This window comes from Triticum urartu, chromosome 3 (genome assembly GCF_003073215.2).
Source record: "Triticum urartu cultivar G1812 chromosome 3, Tu2.1, whole genome shotgun sequence".
NCBI classification, from domain to species: domain Eukaryota; kingdom Viridiplantae; phylum Streptophyta; class Magnoliopsida; order Poales; family Poaceae; genus Triticum; species Triticum urartu.
Window position 1 is genome coordinate 311,099,902 of NC_053024.1, and position 19,369 is coordinate 311,119,270.

Here is a 19,369-nt window from a genome sequence, read left to right on the forward strand (position 1 = left end):
CGAAGAATTTTTATGGGCTAGAAGGAACACAACGGGCCCTGGCTGTGCCTAGGGCTTGCCCCGAGGGGAGCACAACCCACCAGGGCGCGCCAGGAGGCCCAGGCGCGCCCTGGTGGGTTGTGCCCACCTCAAGTGCCCCCCGGACCGCCTCTTTGCTCTATAAATACCCCAATGTTCCCAAAACCCTAGGGGAGTCGACGAAATATTGATCCAGCTGCCGCAGAGTCCATAACCACCAGATCCAATCTAGAAACCATCTCGGATGGGGTTCACCACCTCCATTGGTGCCTCTTCGATGATGCGTGAGTAGTTCTTTGTAGACCTTTGGGTCCATAGTTAGTAGCTAGAGGGCTTCGTCTATCACTTGATTCTCAATACAATAGTCTGTTGGAGATCCACATGATGTAACTCTTTTGTGGTGTGGTTGTTGGGATCGATGAACTTTGAGTTTATGATCAGATCTATCTTTTTATATCCATGAAAGTATTTGAGTTTCTTTGATCTCTTTTATGCATGATTGCTTACAGCCTCGTATTTCTTCTCCGATATTTGGGTTTTGTTTGGCCAACTTGATCTATTTATCTTGCAATGGGAAGAGGTGCTTTGTAGTGGGTTCGATCTTACGGTGCTTGATCCCAGTGACAGAAGGGGAACCGACACGTATGTATCGTTGCTACTAAGGATTAAACGATGGGGTCTATCTCTACATAGATAGATCTTGTCTACATCATGTACTCATTCTTATTGCATTACTCCGTTTCTCCATGAACTTAATACACCAGATGCATGCTGGATAGCTGTCAATGTGTGGAGTAATAGTAGTAGATGCAGGCAAGAGTCGGTATACTAATCTTGGACGTGATGCCTATGTAATGATCATTGCCTGGATATCGTCAAGAGTATTTGAAGTTCTATCAATTTCCCAACAGTAATTTGTTCACCGCCCATTTGCTATTTTTCTCGAGAGAGGCCACTAGTGAAACCTACGACCCCCGGGTCTCTATCTCATATTATTTTCCTTTGCGATCTATTTTCCTTTGCATTTATTTTCAGATCTATTAATCCAAAAACCCAAATTTGTGTGCAGGTGCTATTTAAGTTGTGTTGCTTGGTTCTTCTGCTGGTTCGATAACCTTGGTTTCACAGCTGAGGGTAATACCTACCGCCGCTGTACCGTATCATCCCTTCCTCTTTGGGGAAAAACCGATGTAAATTCAAGCGACATCATCAGCCCACAAAGTTAGGTATGATAGCACTGTACGCTATCATATTAGTGGATAATGACTACTTTGCCATTGTGGTGACCCCTTACTCTATAAAAGGAGGCCCATGTCACTTGTAGGAGGGGTTGGAAAGTTGATGAACCCAAGCCACCATACGCGCGTAGCCACTGCGGCCCCGAGGCGAATTCTGTCGGGCAAGTGTACTACGCACCACCACGTTCATTCCACCATCAATCCACGAAAGCAGGAGTAGGGTCTTACGCCTCACGGCGGCCCGAACCTGTGTAAATTGCTTGTGTGCTCTCTGCCATGCTGTCTTACGCTGGTCTGCTCTTTGTGCAATGCGACATCCCCCTGCCGAACCAGCAAGGGGCCACCCGGTCCCATAGGTGGTCGCGGATATCCCGCGACAACAGGCTTGGGAAAAGGCCGTGCTTGTTGGTGGACCATGTGTCTTCGAGGAGAAGGTTATTCTATGGGACAATCCATCGAACAGTCCACCGCTCACTGGCCATGGTTGCACGTTGACTCTGTTAGAGTTGCCGACATTGAGAGGTAATCAGATTTTTTCCGATGAGGAGGTCAGTCATGGAGTTTGATCATGTAGTGTATATTCTAAATATAGTACTTAGTTACTCCATCCCGTAATTTCTCCGTTGCCCACCGTCTTATATATAGGTCTGGGTTGGTGCCAACGAAGATTGGCTTGCATACCTCCGGCCAGATACCACCATCATTTTGCACAACATCCACAGCAATGCGACCGTTCCCGCAGACCCCTTCTCCACCATTGGGATCGGCCTTCCGGACTGGGTGGGCTTGAATACGTATGATGATGCCTACATGAGATTGAAGATGATAGAAATTGCGGACCCATCGACAAAGCGACGTGGCTACAATGATTACTATCTCATCGCAATGTTTGACATAAGGATTGCCATCAATACAAGAGGCAGTAACGGCAGAGGCTGGCACATGTTGGCCATGGTAGATTTGTACCCCTACACGTTCGAAGACGCCATGTGCCATGTAGGCCGCATCTTCGCGGTGATAAGCCAGGGGACTTGTTTCATCTGGTTGCCATCCTACGGTACGGGATATTACAAACAGAATGCACAAACCATCATTCGCATCCCTAACGGTACTCCATTATTTTGCAGGGACCAGTCATCACCCGATCAAAATAAGATCGCCGATCCTGGATGTGCATTTGCATCTACGATTTGGTCTAACCTTGTAGCTGACTTTGGCATATTGGGATCAACTATCTTAGCAGTCGTTACCCATGGTACCATTGATGTGCAACATGGTCACACAATCTACCATGATCGGACCGTAACCATCTAACCAAGTATTCCATTTTCTCATTGCTATGTGTTTGAGTAGTAGTACTTGTTTGTTATTTTCTTTTCTTGACTGGCACATGTTTACTATACTAGTACTACAATTTAGTATTATATTTTTTAACCCTCTCTCCTTCTTTTCATTGTAGTACTACTTACCAATACTATTACTTTTTACCTTGGAGGACGCGTATAGCTAGCTAGGCCCTTGAAGACTTGAACCCACTAGCTCCCACCATTTTTCCGATGTCTTACTATCTCGTCCATGTAGCCAAGAGTGGCTATATATAATAAGCCCGTTATTTTACTTCCTCTATACCAGAGTAGTACTATTTACTGCACAATATTACTGATCACCATATTTGAGCACAAAATTATTATGCATGGACCTTGACCATGTACGTCACCATGTGTCCAGATTTGAGATACCGCGCGTACTAGGTGAACGGCGCCGACTTCAACCCCTGTGATGCTATGTGGGTGTCGAGGAACACTCTCTTGGAGAGTACTCACTTTTCATTGGGGACAACTACCCCATTGTGAAGCGACTGCCACCTTCCATGCACGACACCAAAGGCCTGCCATTCATGAAGCATGGTTGTGTCTTCAGTGCGCACCGCCGGATGAACAATATGCTGTGACACATTATCCCTGGTTTATGCCGCTTTCGCTTGGATGAGTCTCCATCATGTGGAATCAGACTAGAAACCTGCGACAATGATTCCCGTTGCCCACCGCTATGGATTGTGCCATCCATGAAGAACATTTGGGACAGGAACCTGGAGGAGGACATGGAGCCCATCTATAACGTGTAAGTGGAGTATGGTAAATTGTGAATGGTAGCGCTGTGAATATATGTAGACTAGTTGTGCACAAATATATCACATGAAGTGGAGATGAACTTGTGTGGCATACTGGCATTTGTCCTTTATAATTTATTACTAGTAAATGTGTTATGTGTACATGCAACTTGTGTGGATGTTGCACGGACTCCAACACGCTCTATGAGAAAAAAGGTGGCATAGCTTTGGATATAGGTGATGTGCCGGCATCATACTATAGCATCATTCACTATAGTTGTAGTACTCCTACTAGGACGACAACTCCTATAAAACCTTGCACTTGGCTCTTTGCCTCTTCAGGAGGTTCAACAGTTCGTACTCCTGTGAAGCTTGCACTTGGCTCTTCGCCTCTTCGGAAGGTCCAACAATGATGATACTATAGTACAATATGCTTCTGGCAATATGACACCGAATGAACTGCTGCACGTCCACTGCGAGGGTGAGGGAGAGGGAGAGGGCGCTGTAGTCAAAACCCTCTCCTCGTTCTACGAGCCACCGCATGCATGGGCGAGGGAGAGGGTGTAGGCGTATGTAGTAAGCAAGCTTCTCCTCATCCTGTGAGCCACCGCACATGGGGGAGGGAGAGGGCGTAGTAAGCAAGCTTCTCCTCGTTCAGTGAGTTGACGGGACGCATCAAAACAGCACTAGTCCATACTCTATCGTTTCTGGTTAATATGGCTTAATTTGAAACGAAAAAAATACACTGGCAGTCAACGTATGTAACAATACGCTCATTAGTGTCACCATATAGTTTTGCGGTGATTATACGGTCACTAGCTCACTGTAAAACACCGTATTGCACCCTACTAACCGATCACATAGTCGATGTGGGACTTTTTTGACTGTTTAAATTGACACTTGGTTTCTGGGTCCCACCTATTAGTTTGTAGAGCAAAGAAATCAGTTAAACAAAACTTTACGCAAGCGCGACAAGAGTCCAACCCTTGCGTGCAAACCACCATGGCTGTGTATGTGAGTGCATGCACGTGTACTCCCTCGGTCCGTGAAAACTGTATATCTAGCATTAGAAATTTTTCCAACAAAGAGTGTACATCTACACTTCCAATGCACTTAGCCTTTAATCTAATCGATATTGATTGATTAATGCACCAACTTGTGCTCTAGCTATAGGCTACATGTCTATCCTTAATTACAACATGCAACAATCTTCATTTAATCTTCTTCTCTCAATGGTCGCATGCACACATAAGTCTGCTACTTTTGGTAGTTAATTATGCCATGAAGTTCTGGTTCCTCTTGGTGAATGTGTAAATCTCTATATGTACAGTCTTTCACGGATGGAGGGAGTAGGTTGAGCACTTAAGCGTGAGCGTGTGTGTTGCATCGTGTGATGTGTGCTGCATGGATGTGTGAGTGTTGCGTGCATGCATGTGTACGTGTGAGTGTTGCATCATGCATGCATCCATGAGGCTTTTACTCCCTCCCATTGACATGTTCATATTTCAAGCTTCATTAAAACGTTGCATGCAATAATTAAGAGAAAACTCACCAATGCGTGTAAAAGTTCTGGTCACTTATTCCTCACGCATGCATTCCAATTAATATGTTCATAAACACAATTTCCTTGAGGAAAACAAGCCCATTATTCAATACTTTCGGAAAAAAAATTCTTCGGGCACTCATCATTTACTACTTACCTTGGTTGATGACTTATTATTGACCTGTATATAAACCTCCGTCCTGGTTTAATGGTCCCCTTCGTACTTAGTGTAAAATTTTGACCATAAATTTAACTAACAAAGTGTCAATGCATGTCATAAAAAAACTATACCATTAAAAACTATGTTCAAATACGAATTCAGTGATATGATTTTTGGTGACATGCATTAACATTTTATTAGTTAAATAGATGGACAAAGTTTGACACAAAGTACTACTAGTACTCCTACATTATTGGCGCCGGGTGCCTTGGCCAATGTTTCATCTCGTTGGACAGGATGAGAGTAGAGGCATAGGGATACTATAGATAGGAAGTCTTGGCGATCCATTATTCCCCATCTCGATCAGAGAGAACTATTCAACTAGTCTTCACAGTGAAGTGACAATACACGCTGCACCAGATGGGACACTTAATTATTAAGCTGAACAAGCGTGTTGGTGTTACTAAATCAGCCTTACCCAGTATTGCCATCATGTTTGCCAGTGGAGCACGCTTCCGCAAATACGGCTACGCACCTCTCTCTTCCATTAACTGAATATGGGCCCTCTTGAGGTAGAGCCACATGTCATCGGCTTAACTATTTACACTCCGAAGGACGGTATATCCTGGTAGTACTACTAGTAGAATTGAGATTTAATGCACTTTCTTCCCTGTCTTTCCCTCTTCTTCCTCCTCTCTTCGCCATTGTCGTCCGCACACCATTTCCCCCCGCTCACTGCTTGCCCGCCCGCACCATATTCCTTGGTAGCTTGCGCGTACCATATCCCCCCCCCCCCCGCTCACTGCTCGGCCGCACATGCCATCTTCTTTGCTCGCTCGCCCGCCCGAATCCACTTCCCCGCTCGCTCTCAAGCACCGAAAACCTCAATCACTCAGCGCCCTAAAAAACCCTATGGCAGAACCGACTGACACGCAGAGCCATGATTGGAATTCCCTCCCCGATGTTTTCTTGGAGCACATTTGTAATCATATGGAACTGCTCAGCACCATGCGTCTGGCCGCATGCTCGGTGCCTTTGTTCCATCTAATCTTCTGCAACCGGCCGACCCTTTTCAAGACACCCTGCTTGCTGGTGCTCAATCCTCACAGGTGGCCCAGACACCGACTTGACGATCCTACGGAGGTTGCCGTGGTGCCCCTCGACATGCTACCACTACCCGTTCACCTATCCTTCATGTGCGACCACTACTGGGCTGGTATGAAGTCCAATTGGATCGTCCTCATCCACCAATCCGGTAGTCCGTGGTGTCTCGTGGATATCTACACCCAGTGAGAAATCACCCTTCCATCTTTGGATACCGCCGCCATCGAGCCATGCGACCCGCCGGACACTCCTGCCTACTATGCACGAGACGCATCGAGCTTTTGGTGCGACCTCCGTTTGCTGAAGGTTGTAATCTGCGAAGTGCCCACACCATCACAAGACTACATGGATTACAAGCTCATTGCCCTGTTTGACATTGGATTAGTCTATATGGAATCCGGTCGCCATACGTGGTTATGACTCATCATCAATCCTGTTGAGCCTCCATTTCTGTCTGATGCTATAGTGCATGATGGCATCATTTACGTGGTCGACGCATAGATTGGCTACCTATACTGGTGGAATCTATCGTCGTGTAATTTTTCTATCTCATCTCATCTTTACCTTATGAATACATTTGAGATGCCGCATGTACTAGGTGAACGGCGCCGAGTTCAACCCACGTGATGCTATGTGGGTGCCGAGGAACACTCTCTTGGAGAGTACTCACTTTTCATTGGGGACAACTACCCCATTGTGAAGCGACTGCCACCTTCCGTGCACGACACCAAAGGCCTGCCATTCATGAAGCATGGTTGTGTCTTCAGTGTGCACCGCCGGATGAACGACATGTTGTGACACGTTATCCCAGATTTATGCCGCTCTAGCTTGGATGAGTCTCCATCATGTGGAACCGGACTAGAAACCTGCGACAATGATTCTCGTTGCCCACCGCTATGGATTGTACCATCCATGAAGAACACCTGGGATAGGAACCTGGAGGAGGACATGGAGCCCATCTATAACGTGTAAGTGGAGTATGGTAAATTGTGAATGGCAGCGCTGTGAATATATGTAGACTAGTCGTGCACAAATATATCACATGAAGTGGAGATGAACTTGTGTGGCATACTGGCATTTGTCCTTTATAATTTATTACTAGTAAATGTGTTATGTGTACATGCAACTTGTGTGGATGTTGCACGGGCTCCAACACGCTCTATGAGAAAAAAGGTGGCATAGCTTTTGATATAGGTGATGTGCCGGCATCATACTATAGCATCGTTCGCTATATTTGTAGTACTCCTACTAGGACGACAACTCCTATAAAACCTTGCACTTGGCTCTTTGTCTCTTCAGGAGGTTCAATAGTTCGTACTCCTGTGAAGCTTGCACTTGGCTCTTCGCCTCTTCGGAAGGTCCAACAATGATGATACTATAGTACAATATGCTTCTAGCAATATGACACCGAATGAACTGCTGCATGTCCACTGCGAGGGTGAGGGAGAGGGAGAGGGCGATGTAGTCAAAACCCTCTCCTCGTTCTACGAGCCACTGCATGCATAGGCGAGGGAGAGGGTGTAGGCGTATGTAGTAAGCAAGCTTCTCCTCATCCTGTGAGCCACCGCACATGGGCAAGGGAGAGGGTGTAGTAAGCAAGCTTCTCCTCGTTCGGCGAGTTGACGGGACACATCAAAACAGTACTAGTCCATACTCTATCCTTTCTGGTTAATATGGCTTAATTTGAAACGAAAAAATACACTGGCAGTCAACGTATGTAACAATACGCTCATTACTGTCACCATATAGTTTTGCGGTGATTATACGGTCACTAGCTCACTGTAGAACACCGTATTGCACCCTACTAATCGATCACATAGTCGACATGGCACTTTTTTGACTGGTTAAATTGACACTTGGTTTCTGGGTCCCACCTATTAGTTTGTAGAGCAAAGAAATCAGTTAAACAAAACTTTACGTAGGCGCGACAGGAGTCCAACCCTTGCGCGCAAACCACCCTGGCTGTGTATGTGAGTGCATGCACGTGTACTCCCTCGGTCCGTGAAAACCGTATATCTAGCATTAGAAAATTTTCCAACAAAGAGTGTACATCTACACTTCCAATGCACTTAGCCTTTAATCTAATCGATATTGATTGATTAATGCACCAACTTGTGCTCTAGCTATAGGCTACATGTCTATCCTTAATTACAACATGCAACAACCTTCATTTAATCTTCTTCTCTCAATGGTCGCATACACACATAAGTCTGCTACTTTTGGGAGTTAATTATGCCATGAAGTTCCGGTTCCTCTTGGTGAATGTGTAAATCTCTATATGTACAGTCTTTCACGGATGGAGGGAGTAGGTTGAGCACTTGAGCGTGAGCGTGTGTGTTGCATCGTGTGATGTGTGCCGCATGGATGCGTGAGTGTTGCGTGCATGCATGTGTACGTGTGAGTGTTGCATCATGCATGCATCCATGAGGCTTTTACTCCCTCCCATTGACATGTTTATATTTCAAGCTTCATTAAAACATTGCATGCAAGAATTAAGAGAAAACTCACCAATGCGTGTAAAATTTCTGGTCATTTGTTCCTCACGCATGCATTCCAATTAATACGTTCATAAACACAATTTCCTTGAGGAAAACAAGCCCATTATTTAGTACTTTTGGAAAAAAATTCTTCGGGCACTCATCATTTACTACTTACCTTGGTTGATGACTTTTTATTGACCTGTATATAAACCTCCGTCCTGGTTTAATGGTCCCCTTCATACTTAGTGTAAAATTTTGACCATAAATTTAACTAACAAAGTGTCAATGCATGTCATAAAAAAACTATACCATTAAAAACTATGTTCAAATACGAATTCAGTGATATGATTTTTGGTGACATGCATTAACATTTTATTAGTTAAATAGATGGACAAAGTTTGACACAAAGTACTACTAGTACTCCTACATTATTGGCGCCGGGTGCCTTGGCCAATGTTTCATCTCCTTGGACAGGATGAGAGTAGAGGCATAGGGATACTATAGATAGGAAGTCTTGGCGATCCATTATTCCCCATCTCGATCAGAGAGAACTATTCAACTAGTCTTCACAGTGAAGTGACAATGCACGCTGCACCGGATGGGACACTTAATTATTAAGCTGAACCAGCATGTTGGTGTTACTAAATCAGCCTTACCCAGTATTGCCATCATGTTTGCCAGTGGAGCACACTTCCGCAAATACGGCTACGCACCTCTCTCTTCCATTAACTGAATATGGGCCCTCTTGAGGTAGAGCCACATGTCATCGGCTTAACTATTTACACTCCGAAGGACGGTATATCCTGGTAGTACTACTAGTAGAATTGAGATTTAATGCACTTTCTTCCCCGTCTTTCCCTCTTCTTCCTCCTCTCTTCCCCATCGTCGTCCGCACACCATTTCCCCCCGCTCACTGCTCGCCCGCCCGCACCATATTCCTTGGTAGCTTGCACGTACCATATCCCCTCCGCTCACTGCTCGGCCGCACATGCCATCTTCTTTGCTCGCTCGGCCGCCCGAATCCACTTCCCCGCTCGCTTGCAAGCACCGAAAACCTCAATCACTCAGCGCCCTAAAAAACCCTATGGCAGAACCGACTGACACGCATAGCCACGATTGGAATTCCCTCCCCGATGTTTTCTTGGAGCACATTTGTAATCATATGGAACTTCTCAGCACCATGCGTCTGGCCGCATGCTCGGTGCCTTTGTTCCATCTAATCTTCTGCAACCGGCTGACCCTTTTCAAGACACCCTGCTTGCTGGTGCTCGATCCTCACAGGTGGCCCAGACACCAACTTGACGATCCTACGGAGGTTGCCGTGGTGCCCCTCGACATGCTACCACTACCCATTCACCTATCCTTCATGTGCGACCACTACTGGGCTGGCATGAAGTCCAACTGGATCGTCCTCATCCACCAATCCGGTAGTCCGTGGTGTCTCGTGGATATCTATAGCCAGTGAGAAATCACCCTTCCATCTTTGGATACCGCCGCCATCGAGCCATGCGACCCGCCGGACACTCCTGCCTACTATGCACGAGACGCATCGAGCTTTTGGTGCGACCTCCGTTTGCTAAGGTTGTAATCTGCGAAGTGCCCACACCATCAGAAGACTACATGGATTGCAAGCTCATTGCCTTGTTCGACATTGGATTAGTCTATCTGGAATCCGGTCACCATACATGGTTATGACTCATCATCAATCTTGTTGAGCCTCCATTTCTGTCTGATGCTATAGTGCATGATGGCATCATTTACGCGGTCGACGCACAGATTGGCTGCCTATACTGGTGGAATCTATCGTCGTGTAATTGTTCTATCTCATCTCATCTTTACCTTATGAATACGACTGCCTGTTGATTGTTAGAAATTTAGAATATATAGTATGTCTATAACCACATCATTGCTATATGTTCCTCTCATTTCCTATATTTTTATGACCACACAAGTTATTGTTAGAGTTGATATGAGAACAATTGGCATCTAATGATTGTTACAATATATATTATGAGTATAACCTCATGATTGCTATATGTTACTCTCATTTCCAAGATTTTTATAACCACGCATGTTATTGTTTAGAGTTGATATGAGAATAGTAGTAACTGCCATGGTAGAATATGAGTAGCCCCTGTCATAGCTGTTTTCCCCTCATTTTTACACGATGTTTGAACCATGACATATTGCTAGAATATGAAAACCATTGGCTTAATTTTTTTAACTTGGGGTATGATTATGACCACGGCATTGCAATTCTCTTTCTATGATATGTGTCGCTGTTATAATAATCTTAATTCCACACATACTATGAACATGAGTGTATATTTTTTCCTTTTGGTCTCCAATTTGATTAGTTGCAGCAGACGTAAATGCGCTGGCCTTCATGATTCCAGGACCTGGAAATATGCAAGTCAATGGGTGGTGGTTTATCACCCGTTCAACTGACGGTGGTCATTTGATGCTCATTCGCACGTACCAAATTGACCAAACCATTTCATCAAACCACATGTAGTACAATGCCTGGGGCGTTCGTGATTGTGATGGCTATGGCTGCTACGTGTTTGAGAAAGATCCTAGCTCCATTGGAACATGCGTATTCAACTGGAGGTGGGTTTACAGCCTCGGTAACCGCTCCATGTTCCTCGGGCTCAATTATCCGATCATCCAACCAATCATCAATCATATCACCGGCGATGATTACCATGCGATGCAACTTCCATTCGCCAGGGGGAACTGTGTTTACACATCGTACCATGGGTTTCTTGAATCACCATATCCAGAGATTCATCGACACAGCTTATTGCTAGATAATCTTCAGTGTGTGAAAGGCATCAAGCTTCCATGCGATGAATGGCTTTTGCAAACCTGACATGCGGCGATGTGGTTCATGCCAACAGCAAATATGCACAACTTGATTCATAGTGATATCTAGACCGAGCCATGTATCCTGCTGCTGTCGCATGACCCTCTTTTGTTGGATATTATATACTGTAGTTAGTTTGAAGGATAGATACCTTTCTGGGACCAAGTGCATCCTAACTCACCTGCGTAGGATGTACTGATAATGATGATGGAGATGCTGTGCAGAAGCCATATATATGTCAATTAGGCTTCAAGTGCATACTTTTTGGTGAAAGTGTTGTCCAATGGGAATTATATTTTGTATTACTCATGTAGCCTACAAAGTCTGTAATGCAGCCTTGCAACTTCGTATTCCATTTCTAAATTTGTAGTAGTCCTCTATACCATATATTGCGCTACTCGTACTACTACCTCCCTCCTGGTTTATTGGTCCCCTTCCTAATTTGTGTCAAATTTTAACCATAATTTAACTAACTAAATGTTAATGCATGTCACAAAAAATTATATCATTGGATTCGTATTTAAACATAGTTTCCAATGGAATAATTTTCGGTGACATGCATTGACATTTTTTGGTTAAACCTATGGTTAAAATGTGACACTAAATACGACTAGTAAGTACTACAGTAGTAGTACTAGTATACGTCGGTCAAATTATTCATCATGTCCTCACATTGAATTAATGTGACAACACGCTACGCGTGAGGTGACACAAGAGTCCCAGAGGCATGTTCGGCTCACCCCTCTCGTACTACAATAGCACTCTCGCATTCTCTACAAAATCGCTCTCCCATTCTCTCCCCGCCTCCCCGCCTCCCAGCTGGCGCCTTGTTCCGATCCATTTGGTACGATGAGCGATGAGCTACTAGAGTTGCTATACTTCATTGCAAGTAGTCAAAAGGAAGACGTTGAAAAAATCAATCTCAACAAGGATGCTCTTCAAGCTAGGCGGATGAAGGAAGGAACCAGCGAGGCCGCTCCTGTGAGTATTCGTCCCGTCGCCCTGTATTATGATTTTGATCTTTATGGGGGTTTTCAAGTCTTTAGAGTCTACATGTGGTAATGAAGCCGAGACCCCGGTTTGTTCGGGTATTGTGGACTTCAGATTTGGAGTACCACTTATCTGTCGAAATCTTTCATCATTTACTTCAAATAGTCGATTGATCATACATTGAGTACCATTTAACTGGAATTAACCGATGCAAGTCCAAGAAGGATTGGCCAGTGCTGTGGCTGGTGTCAAGTTCGATCCCATGGATCAAGAGCTAATCGACCACCTTGAGGCCAAAGTGAGTGCTGACAGCACGAGATATCATCCTGTCATCGATTTGTTCACACAAACCATCGGCATCGAACATGGCATATGCTACACCCATCCTGAGAAACTTCCAGGTGAGACACTGATCGGCCATCTACTTGCACAAACATATTCCTTTGTTTATAGCTCTATTTTACTTTTTAGACGTAGACCTAGTGAAGCAATTACAATTTGACAATTAATAAAAAGTGAAACAAGTGATTGCAACATGCCAAAGATGTTATGAAAATGCCAACTACATACACTAAAACCTGTCTTTGACAATACTACAGGTATCACACTGAGTGGCCTAAGCAAGCATTTCTTCCAGCACAACTCCAGGGTGTTCAAAAGGGGCACGCAGATGCATTGCAAGATATAGTCGGAGCGCGGCATGCACGCGATGGTCAACGGTCGGCAGACGAGTAGCAAAAAGGTACTGGTGCTGCAGACCAACAAGAACTTCAACCAGCAAAGGACCAACTCGGTGATGCACCAGTACCACCTCGGGGACTTGGAGTAAGAGAAGGAGCGGGAGATGGTCCTCTACAACATTTTCAACCAGACGAACACTAGGTCCAGGACCAAAAGGATTATAAGTCAGTTTGGTATTGGTACCTGTACTACCTGGTCATTTGCAAGTTGGCATTGTTGTTAAGGATCTTTCTGTATGAACTTGGCATTTGCTTCCAACCATCATGTCGACGGTCGATGTGGATATAAAGCTGAATCATTTGTTTTGAAACGAATTTTTAGGCACCTGATTTTTATTTGATGGGTAGCATAAGCACCTGCCGTTCGAATTCCCAGGTCTCCAATTTTTTACATCTTCGAAGTACGCAGGGGATCCATCCGGTTTCACAAGCGGATAGTTGGACGCAACACATTGGAACTGGGTTGTGGCATGCCAAGCCCAGCTGCAAAGTTTTAAAAGAGAGGAGATGGATTTGGGCCTTCCAGAACAGTTAAGTGTCGCGACCTCAATCGTGAAGCGCCTCCCATGGACTAAAAAAGGCCTAGTCCGTTATTATTAGTTTAAATATGTAAAATATTCCATAATGAAAATAAATATGTAAAATGCAATGAATTTAGTCCGCTTTCACTGAAAACCATCCGATTTGCATGAAATTCGTCTGGGGAACCACAAGACGGCTGTCCATACAGAGCCGAATCGTACAAAACCAGCAGGTCCATGGCCGTAGGCAAGCAAGTGCATGCACTTATTATCACGATGGAAAAATTATTCTGACATCTGAGGCGGTGAAACCCATGAAGTTTTCAACGTAGTCAATAAACGAGAGAATTCTGCAAGTACGGACTGATAACTGGGATCCAGTAGGTATATTGTTTTTTTAGGTCGAGCAAGTTTCAACTGGGCTATAGACTGCCCAAGCTTGGTATTGTTTTTAACAGGCCCAACCCATGACGACAATAGGGCACAAAGATCTAGCAGGTATCAATTGGCCTCTGGCCCGCCAGCCTTAGATATATTTTGTCTTAGAACATCTGCATGCAATTTTTTTACCGAATCAAACACACAACCCAGTTCTATTTTCCTGTTGAAACACCATGTCCTACTTACGTTTTCTAACCTCTACCTATAGTTTTACTAGTTCATATACACGTATTATTTATATTGAAAATACATAAAGTTCCCTTTTCATCTTTACATCCTTATTTTATTATTGTTGTTTTCCCTCCTAGCGCTGATTTTTTTACCACTGATTTTCCCTAAAACCAACTCAATTGTCTCACATCTTATTAGCTTACAAAAACAAAATGATATTTTATTTGGTAAATCAATAAGTTTGACCAAGACCCACCTATCCTCTACCAATAAGGAGTTGCTTTTGTTTTCGCAGTTTAGTAAAAAAAGTAAATGTTATCATTTCTGGATTAAAACAGTTCGGACTCCACCGAAATATGCAAAATAAGGTTGAACTTTTTGACCGTGGTCCCGGGCAGAAAATGGGCTGTAATAAATTCCTTAAGAATTAGCAAATGGGCTGCAAATTATAGAAAATAAATAGCAAATTCCCTCTATGTTGTCTACCACAGATTTGGAGGCTAACTTGTGGGCCCACTAAGTTCATGCGTACACAAGGTTTCTCAAAAAAAAAACTTAGTCAACAATCGACTCTACCAACGTCAGACCGTTAGATGTCAATCTAATGGTAATCGTGCTACCTCAGTCTCTGATCTTCCTACTCCAGCCGCCCAAACCAGCGCCCGCGGAACGGCCTGCTCCTGCCTCCCGTGGCCGGCTGTGCTGCCGGGCAAGCCTCACGGCCCCACCATACTCGCATCCGTGGCCTGGCTATCCCTGTACTCACCCACACCTCCTGTTATTCTCCGGCGAAGGTAGCCTCATACCGCGACCGAACAAGTAAACCCTCGTACCCACTTCGTGTGGGAAACAACTGCGGAGTCTTCCTCGGCTCCGAGTCGTTCCCTTACTTGGCCTCGCCATAGTCCACCGCCTTGGTGCTCTCGACACGGCGTGTGATAACCCACAAGTATAGGGGATCGCAACAGTTTTTGATAAGTAAGAGTGTCGAACCCAACGAGGAGCTAAAGGTAGAACAAATATTCCCTCAAGTTCTATCGACCACCGATACAACTCTACGCACGCTTGACGTTCGCTTTACCTAGAACAAGTATGAAACTATAAATACTTTGTAGGTGTTGTTAGATAGGTTTGCAAGATAATAAAGAGTACGTAAATAAAAAGTAGGGGCTGTTTAGATAAAGAAACAATAAAGTAAATATAGCAAGTGTGGAAAAGTGGTGGTAGGAGTTGCAAAATTGCCCCTAAGCAATTTACTACTTTACTAGACCGATAGCAAGTATTATGTGGGAGAGGCCACTGCTAGCATGTCATCCCTGACTTGGAATTCTATGCACTTATGATTGGAACTATTAGCAAGCATCCGCAACTACTAATGTTCATTAAGGTAAAACCCAACCATAGCATTAAGATATATTGGCCCCCCTTCAATCCCGTATGCATCAATTTCTATGCTAGGTTGAAGCTTCTGTCACTCTTGCCCTCCAATACATAGTCCTATCAACATACAACTAACCCTATGGTGTGGTCCACGCGTGCAATCATTTGATGGGCACCAAAGGACAGCAACATAACCACAAGAAAATTAAATCAATCATAGCAATTCATCAACCACCGACAGGACAACGAAAATCTACTCAGACATCATAGGATGGCAACACATCATTGGATAATAATATGAAGCATAGAGCACCATGTTCAAGTAGAGGGTACAACGGGTTGCGGGAGAGTGGACCGTTGTAGATAGAGGGGGGAAGGTGATGGAGATGTTGGTGAAGATGGCGGAGGTGTTGATGTAGATCGCGGTGATGATGATGATGGCCACTGCGGCGTTCCGGCGCCACCGGAGCAGAGGGGGAGAGGGGCCCCCTTCTTCCTCTTCTTCCTTGACCTCCTCCCTAGATGGGAGAAGGGTTTCCCCTCTGGTCCTTGGCCTCCATGGCATGGGAGGGGCGAGAGCCCCTCCGAGATTGGATCTATCTCTTTGTTGTTCTCTGTTTCTGCATTCTCTTCTGGCTCTGTTTCACCGCTTCGCGTATATATGGAGATCCGTAACTCTGATTGGCTTGAAACCTTCGTCGTGATTTTTTCCGAATATTAGCTTTCTTGCGGCAAAAGAAGAGCGTCAACTGCCTTACGGTGGGCTCACAAGGGTAGGGGCGCGCCCTAAGGGGGGGCGCCCCCTGCCTCGTGACCACCTCGGGCACTGGTTCGCGTTGATTTTACTTCCGAATTTTCCATATTTTCCAAAAATAAGCTCCATCCGTTTTTATCCCGTTTGGACTCCGTTTGATATGGATATTCTGTGAAACCAAAAACATGCAATAGACAGGAACTGGCACTGGGCACTGGATCAATATGTTAGTCCAAAAATAATATAAAAAGTTGCCAAAAAGTATATGAAAGTTGAATAATATTGGCAGGGAACAATCAAAAATTATAGATACGACGGAGACGTATCAGCATCCCCAAGCTTAATTCCTGCTCGTCCTCGAGTAGGTAAATGATAAAAGAGATAATTTTTGATGTGGAATGCTACCTAGCATAATCTTGATCATATGTCTAATCATGGCATGAATATTAAGACACGAGTGATTCAAAGCAATAGTCTATCATTTGACATAAAAACAATAATACTTCAAGCCTACTAATAAAGCAATCATGTCTTTTCAAAATAACATGGTCAAAGAAAGTTATCCCTACAAAATCATATAGTCTGGCTATGCTCCATCTTCACCACACAAAATATTCACATCATGCACAACCCCGATGACAAGCCAAGCAATTGTTTCATACTTTTGACGTTCTCAAACCTTTTCAACTTTCATGCAATACATGAGCGTGAGCCATGGACATAGCACTATAGGTGGAATAGAATATGATGGTGGACAAGACAAAAAGGAGAAGATAGTCTCACATGAACTAGGCGTATCAACGGGCTATGGAGATGCCCATCAATAGATATCAATGTGAGTGAGTAGGGATTGCCATGCAACGAATGCACTAGAGCTATAAGTGTATTAAAGCTCCAATTGAAACTAAGTGGGTGTGAATCCAACTTGCTTGCTCATGAAGACCTCGGGCATTTGAGGAAGCCCATCATCGGAATATACAAGCCAAGTTCTATAATGAAAATTCCCAATAGTATATGAAAGTGATAACTCAAGAGACTCTCTATATGAAGAACATGGTGCTACTTTGAAGCGCAAGTGTGGTAAAAGGATAGTAGCACTGCCCCTTCTCTCTTTTTCTCTCATTTTTTATTTTTTTTATTTTTTATTTTTTTTTATTTTTTTGGTGGGCTTCTTTGGCCTCTTTTTTATTTGGGCTTCTTTTGCCTCTTTTTTTATTTGGGCTTCTTTGGCCTCTTTTATTTTTCATAAAGTCCGGAGTCTCATCCCGACTTGTGGGGGAATCATAGTCTCCATCATCCTTTCCTCACCGGGGCAATGCTCTAATAATGATGATCATCACACTTTTATTTACTTACAACTCGATACTAGAACAAAGATATGACTCTATATGAATGCCTCTGGCGGTGTACTGGGATGTGCAATGATCTAGCATAGCAATGACATCAAAAAACGGACAAGCCATGAAAACATCATGCTAGCTATCTTACGATCATGCAAAGCAATATGACAATGATGCTCAAGTCATGTATATGATGATGATGGAAGTTGCATGGCAATATATCTCGGAATGGCTATGGAAATGCCATAATAGGTAGGTATGGTGGCTGTTTTGAGGAAGGTATATGGTGGGTTTATGGTACCGGCGAAAGTTGCGCGGTACTAGAGAGGCTAGCAATGATGGAAGGGTGAGAGTGTGTATAATCCATGGACTCAACATTAGTCATAAAGAACTCACATACTTATTGCAAAAATCTATTAGTCATCGAAACAAAGTACTACGTGCATGCTCCTAGGGGGATAGATTGGTAGGAAAAGAACATCGCTCATCCCCGACCACCACTCATAAGGAAGACAATCAATAAACACCTCATGCTCCGACTTTGTTACATAACGGTTCACCATACGTGCATGCTACGGGACTTGCAAACCTCAACACAAGTATTTCCCAATTTCACAATTACCCGACTAGCATGACTCTAATATCACCATCCTTATATCGCAAAACTATTGCAAGGAATCAAACATATCATATTCAGCGATCTACAAGTTTTATGTAGGATTTTATGACTAACCGTGTGAATGACCAGTTCCTGTCATCTCTCTAAATAGATATAAGTGAAGCAAGAGAGTTTAATTCTTTCTACAAAAGATGTGCCCGTGCTCTAACAAATATAAGTGAAGCAAAAGAGCATTCTACAAATGGCGGTTGTCTAAGTGAAGAGAAACAGGCAATCCAAACTTCAAATGATATAAGTGAAGCACATGAAGCATTCTATAAAGCCATACTCAAAAGATATAAGTGAAGTGCAAAGAGCATTCTATAAATCAACCAAGGACTATCTCATACCAGCATGGTGCATAAAAGAAAAATAAAAACCTAAATGCAAAAGACGCTCCAAGATTGCACATATCGCATGAACGAAACGAATCCTGAAAACATACCGATATTTGTTGAAGAAAGAGGGGATGCCTCCCCAGCATCCCCAAGCTTAGACGCTTGAGTCTCCTTGAATATTTACTTGGGGTGCATCGGGCATCCCCAAGCTTGAGCTCTTGCCTCTCTTCCTTCTTCTCACATCGAAACCTTCTCAATCATCGAACACTTCATCCACACAAAACTTCAATAGAAAACTCTATAAGATCCGTTAGTATAATAAAGCAAATCACTACTCTAGGTACTATTGTAAACCAATTCATATTTTTTTGCATTGTGTCTACTGTAATATAACTTTTTCATGGCTTAATCCACTGATATAAATTGATAGTTTCATCAAAACAAGCAAACTATGCATCAAAAACAGAATCTGTCTAAAACAGAACAGTCTGTAGCAATCTGAACATTCACTATACTT